The sequence below is a fragment of the Squalius cephalus genome (genome assembly GCF_949319135.1).
Source record: "Squalius cephalus genome assembly, chromosome: 20".
Taxonomy (NCBI): Eukaryota; Metazoa; Chordata; class Actinopteri; order Cypriniformes; family Leuciscidae; genus Squalius; species Squalius cephalus.
In genome coordinates, this window is record NC_137141.1 from 25,025,428 (window position 1) to 25,032,724 (window position 7,297).

Here is a 7,297-nt window from a genome sequence, read left to right on the forward strand (position 1 = left end):
AAGAACCAGAAATGAAATAATTTAATAGAATTGATTAGCAGGAGATAAAAAAAAGGTAATTAAATGGGGTGCACATAATTACTCAGTTGAATGTGTGGTTAAATAGATGTGTTTTCAGTCTGAAATGTGAGGCAAATGTTGGATCACAATAATTAGGAACCACAGTTTCCACAAATCCCTTCACTCGATTGGGATGTTCTCTATGTACAGTCTGTGTCTGTATTTGTTCTTCATGCTAGTAGTGCTAAATCCCCAATTTTACAAAGGTAGGCTACATGGTCAAGAACGGCAGTAGGCTATAGAGCGATTTTCCAAGGGAGCATTGTTGAGTGAAAGTATGGAGCTTATAATATGACAATATGATTTGAATTGTGTAAATTTGAATTATTTACAAGTGTAATCTAACAAATTAGAATTGTATGTGGTATTTTAAATAGTTCTGAATTTGATTTCTTTAAACGAATATTGAACATTTGAAATTTAACTAATTGAAATGTTTTTATGGCTGAATTTTTTAGGCATGTATTTTCAAACATATTTTTTTTGTTCTGAATTCTTAGACTGCAAATATTCAGTTTTAAAAAAGACAGATTCAAGTTTTCAAGATGAAGAAAAAATTCGTATTCAAAATCCAATTCTATTATTACTATCATAGATTTGAGTTAAATTAACTGAATGGAATTAGTACTAATAACTTTATTTACCCAAGTTATCTTAACAATAAGTTATTGAGTTACTTGGACACAAATCAAATATTTTTTTATGCTTAAATTGTTTGAGTTAATAAACTTAAATGATTTAAGGCAATCGGTTTCCTCAAACGGTTTGAGTTGAACTAACTCATCAGGTTTTACAGTGTAGAAATCTAATACTCAAGCTGTTTTCTCATTTTTCTACTCTTAATATTTAATTAAAAAAAAACGACTGAACGAAATATACACGGATTCTCTTGAACCACCACCGCGTTTGCGGCAGAAAACTACTGCAGTGCAGCCATAATGCTCTGTTCGACTTTTCTGAGATCCTTTATTCTTCCCTGTGGATGACCTGTGACCTACTTTCTGTAAGATCTGAATTTTCCGCGGTTTGAATTTTAGAAAACTGAATTTGAAGTTCTGAATTTCTTCTTCATCTTGAAAACTTGAATCTGTATTTTTTAAAACTGAATATTTGCAGTCTAAGAATTCAGAACAAAAAATAGCTGTTTGAAAATACATGTCTATAAAATTCAGCCATAAAAACATTCGTTAAATTTCAAATGTTCAATATTTGTTTAAAGAAATCAAATTCAGAAATGTTTAAAATTAAAATTTGTTAGATTGTAAATAATTCAAATTTACACAATTCAAATTCAAATCATATTGTCATAATGCTCCATTGAATGCAGTCAGTTTTGACTGCAAAAGATGAGAAAATTTGATCGGATGTCATGTATTTACAGCATTTTACCTGCTAGAAATACATGCTCAGTTGTAATGTTATTTTAAGGTGGGGTTACTACACAAATAACACCTCTTTTTAATCGTAGTAATGTAGACAAGCAGATACAACCTAATTTTCCTCAAAACGAGCTTTCCCTCGCAGTGGACAAAATACATTGATCTCTATGCGCAGGCGGCAGAGAGACAGATCCGAAGGGACCGTCTGCAAAGTGCAAAACCCGAAAAGCGTTACTACGAAAACAGTCAATAACTTCACTGTCACTGTCACACACTATAGTGTCATCAAATTCAGTTCACACATCACTGCTGTCCTGATGGTTATACAGCAACACTTATTTTGTATAAATATCTTTTTGCATCATTTTTATGATTATTATATAAACTGCACAGCAAGTTTAAGTCTGAGAAATGGACTTTAGTCAGGGTAGACTCCATATTTTACATGAATTAGAATTAAAGGGGTCATGACATGGATTTTATATATCATTTTAATGTTCCTTGAGGTTCATGTATACAAAGCCCCTAAAAGGGACAAATATGGAATGTGAGGAAAAAATATTTTTCAAAGCTTTTGCGTTTTCTCACAAAACTTTTGAGTGCCATTCCGAAAGATTTATTTTCCATCAGACCACTGGGGTTATGGAACTTTTTTATTTTTTTTATCTAAGAATATTTGATTACTTTGTTTAAGGTTGCTTGCATTAGATACCAGATCTGTATTTGTATGTCATTGATATCTTCCACTCCTAAAATAAAGCCATCTTGTTTCATAGTCTTAACACAGATAAAACTTTAATGTAGTTGCATTCAAAAAATACATCAACTCATGTTTATAATTTAAGTCTCTGACTTAATCAGGTTTGGAGCAAAAACATTTGACCATCATCAGTGGAATTATTTATTGATTTATTTTGTACAGAATACCACAAAACAGAAACATATTATTAATAGAATGCAAAGCGCTCTCTCGCAAACACAATTGTGTTCTCTCACAAAACTTCGGACAAACACTTAATGTTTAATGTCCCGCTGGCAGTGTTTCAGACAGCTCCATACGTGAACAATGGAGCGGGTCATAGAGTTTTATTTTGAACTTGGACTTAAAGAAATACGGTCACTGCTTAGTTAAAGAAGTTCATTAAAAATGGCAATACATTCACAGATTTGAAAATAATTGAGTTGGGCCAACTTAATTTCGAACAATGTAAATTGAGTTGGGCCAACTTAATTTTGGACAATTCAAATTCCAAATATTAATTTAAATTGAGTTGGGCCAACTTAATTTTGAACAATTTAAATTCCAAATATTAATTATTGAGTTGGGCTAACTTAATTTTGGAAAATTTAAATTAAAAATATTAATTATTGAGTTGGGCCAACTTCATTTCGAACAATGTAAATTGAGTTGGTTAAACTTAATTTTGGAAATTTTAAATTCCAAATATTAATTATTGAGTTGAGCCAACTTAATTTTTAACAATTTAAATTGAGTTGGGCCAACTTAATTTTTAACAATTTAAATTGAGTTGGGTCAACTTAATTTTGGAAAATTTTAATTCTAAATATTAATTATTGAGTTGGGCCAACTTAATTTCGAACAATGTAAATTGAGTTGGGCCAACTTAATTTTGGAAAATTAAAATTCCAAATATTAATTATTGAGTTGGGCCAACTTAGTTTAGAACAATTTAAATTGAGTTGGGCCAACTTAATTTTGGAAAATTTAAATTCAAAATATTAATTATTGAGTTGTGCCAACTTAATTTTGAACAATGTAAATTGAGTTGGGCCAACTTAATCTCGAACAATGTAATTTGAGTTGGGCCAACTTAATTTTGGAAAATTTAAATTCTAAATATTAAATATTGAGTTGGGTCAACTTAATATTTGAACAATTTAAATTGAGTTGTGCCAACTTAATTTTGAACAATTTAAATTCTAAATATTAATTGTTGAGTTGGGCCAACTTAATTTTGGAAAATTTCAATTCTAAATATTAATTATTGAGTTGGGTCAACTTAATTTGAACAATTTAAATTGATTTGGGCTAACTTAATTTTTAACTATTTAAATTGAATTAAACATTTTAATTGTAAATATTAGTTATCGAGTTAGGGCCAACTTAATTTAATTGAGTTTAAATTGAGAAGACTAGAGTAATGATGTTGAAAATTCAGCTTTGCCATTACAGGAATATATATATTTTTTAATCAAATAAATAGCCTTGGTGATGTGCATAAGAGACATCTTACCAACCACAAACTTTTGAACTGTTGTTTTTCATGGTACAATAGTCAATGCAACGTCTGCTTTGGAGCAGAACATGAGGTCAGAGAAAGAAAACCGCTGGTGTTGGAGTGACAGGATTGCAGGGCATGAGGCCTGAAAATAATTTCCTCCTTAAGGGAAAAACAAAACACAAACAAAACAACACGGCAGATTAATGGATGTTTATATAGAAACATCACTTCTCCAGCAGCCATTAGATTCCACGTAGACATGACTGCAAGCGAAGGGTAAAATTTCTATACTGTATTTCTACATCATTATCCTTATGGTGTTTATGCCACCTAGGCAGTATAATACTTATGTAAATACTTTTTATATATATATTTATACAGTTGTATATACAATCCTTAATGTGTACATCTGTACACATGTCTTCTGCTTACTCCATCTAGATGTATATTACTTTAAGTTTTTTACCTTAATTCAGCAAGATCCAAATCGGCACTGCAAACAAAGGGGCTTTACTAAACCAACTCGAACTTTCCCTCTAAAAGAAACCTCCACATTTTTCACACCATCTACCTATGAAATTTGGGCTAAATGTCTAGAAACAAAAATTTTTAAGTAGCACAAACTAAACAGGCTAGTACTTTGTAGTGTATGAAGAAAGTTTTCAAAAATGAACACAGAGGTTAATACCGAAACATTTATTCATGATGCTTCTGTTCAAGCAGTTCACACTGATTTATTTTTCTAACTCAATTCACTAATGATTCATTCATCATGTGGATGCCCATCTCAGACATGATTTATTGCATTTTCATTGGTGAAATGTAAATCTGTTTTAGGCTGTTCGATCTCAAGCTGACTTCCTGTGTGCACAGTGCAATCTTTTGCCTGTCATTGTTTGCGCTGCAAATCCTCAGTGATTTTAGATGTGATTTGGTCTGACATCCGCGCGCGCGTGTGTGTGTGTGTGTGTGTGTGTGTGTGTGTGTGTGTGTGTGTGTGTGTGTGTGTGTGTGTTTGTCATTGTATAGATTAAGGCCCAAGATATAGGCAGCATTTGTTGACCCCTGGAAAAATGAGTCTTCCTTAGGTGTTCACAGTTAGAAGGGAAAAGAGTCAGAGAGGAAATACACTACGGACACATACACTACAGGAAAGGAAAAGGCTGTAGATGCACGTCATTAGGGAAGAGAATTGTATCATGTCCTTTATTCACATAGAAAAGAGTCTGACTACTGGCTACACTCCATTTAATGAGATGATGGCATTTTTATTACTAAACAGGTAAGATATTTTATTGATATATTATTTGTGTTACTCTGTGAGGAGAAAGAGGAAGACGAGGAGAGCGATGATGAGGAGGAGGAGGAAGATGCAGGAGGCCTGGAGTCCTCGGTCCAGCACAGCACCACAGAGATCCCCATGAGCAACCACCTCATCACGCCGGATGGGACTCTGAGCAGGGATGTGTTCACCTCAGCCGAGGAGCTGGAGCGGGCACAGCGATTGGAGGAAAGGGAGAGGATCATCAGGGAAATCTGGAGAAATGGACAGCCGGATATCCTGGGAACAGGCACGGGCACTATTGGAAGAGTGCACTACTATTAATGCTCCCAGAGACTCCTGGACATAAACTCAAGCCATTTGACTGCTTAAGTGCAGTACTTTTAAAGACTGTTAATGGATGGTGTTTCCATTATATATTTTTTATATGTTGGACTGATGTTATTGTAATCCTACAGACTATGGGTACAGCTGTTTTGTATGCAACATTTGGACTGGGAAATTTGCTATCAGTCCCCAAGTCATGGTGCTTATTGAAAAGTCATTCCGACTTTAGGCAAATGAGCATAAACAAATGAAACATCCAATACAGACCAATATCAATAAATTTAAAAAAAAAAATTCTAATATCAACTTTGTGCATTCCTAAATATAGCCAAAAAACATCCTGCTCAACATGGGCCATGCTCTCAGGGTTATGGCAATGAGAAGATGCAGTTTAAAACAATCAAGGGTTCATTTTCCAATCAGTCATTTACAGTAAGACCCTCACATAGGCCCATATATGAGTATATAGGGGTAACACATCAAATGGTATAATTGCACACCTGATTATTCAGATCTTCATATGTAATTACAATAAATTTCAGGGCTGTTTTAACATTACCATAAGTCATCTACAAATAGCACTTTTTATGTCATAAAAAAGTGCTAAATGGGACAACAATGACTCCGGCAGGGCAAGGACACCACCGTCTCCGGCACGGACACCAACGTCTCCAGCACGGACAACAACCTCTCCGCCACGGACACCAATGTCACCAACGGCACAGACACCAACATCTCCAGATCAGACACCAACATCTCCGGCACGGACACCACCGTCTCCGGCATAGACCAATGTCACCAACAGACACCAACGGCACAGACACCAATGGCACGGACACCAACGTCTCTGGCACGGACACCAACAACTCCGGCACGGACACCACCGTCCCCAGAACGGACACCAATGACTCCGGCACGGACATCGGCAAGGACACCAACGTCTACGGCACGGACACCAACGTCTCCGGCACAGACACCACCGTCTCCAGAACGGACACCAATGACTCCGGCACAGACACCGGCAAGGACACCAACGTCTCCAGCACAAAAACCAATGTCTCCGGCACGGACACCGGCATGGACACCACCGTCTCCGGCACGGACACCACCATCTCCTGAACGGACACCACCATCTCCGGCACGTAAGGGATCTTAAATCATATAAACGCTATTTAACATTAATGAGTTTACATTTAACCTTTTGATAGAGGAGGATGATTAATTAACTTTTGAGCACGTGGTTACATAAAACGGGTCCAGCCTAATCTGTAATGATGTGTAATTAACAATAAATTACATATGGTGGACACCAGTGTGGCGAAGAACTTCTGCGGTCTACGGTAACAAACCTCAAAACATCCTGCTGTTCGCTCTGTGAATGATATGGGCCCGTAAAACCCCTTTATACCCTCATTATAGTGTTTCTCAGACTCCTCTGAGATGGAGGACATCAATACTGCAACATTAAAGGCTGGCTCTGTAAAACTAAGTTCTATGCCTATTGCTCTAGGCTAGGGTACAGCTGTGGTACCTGTTCAAAATTTATTTGGCTTTGAAATAGGACACCTGATGAAAATGTGTTAAATAATTGTAAGAATGTTTTGCACTAAAAAGATTTAAAGACAAATTAAATGTGTAATTTCTGCACTCCCTTCTCTGTCATTGGTTGGCCAAACTGATAGCCCCGCCCCAAACACACGCTATTGGTTAAGAACAAAGCAATGTTTTGATACTGCCACAGAGGGGGTCAATATAAATGAATTCACTTTCAGTTTTCTCTGCATATTAAATTGAGAATTTTAAGCAAAAAAAATACACACATAAACTTGAACTTTTTAAATGTGATACTCAGAAACAGTGTTAAGTGAAAAAATAATGCAGAGTGGAATTTTATTTTATGCTTCCGATTTGATTGGTTCATCAAAAGTGGCTTGTGATATTATTGGTTAATATTATTTTTCATGCAGCCTTGGTAACTACAAAAAAATTATAATTTTGTGAAAGGT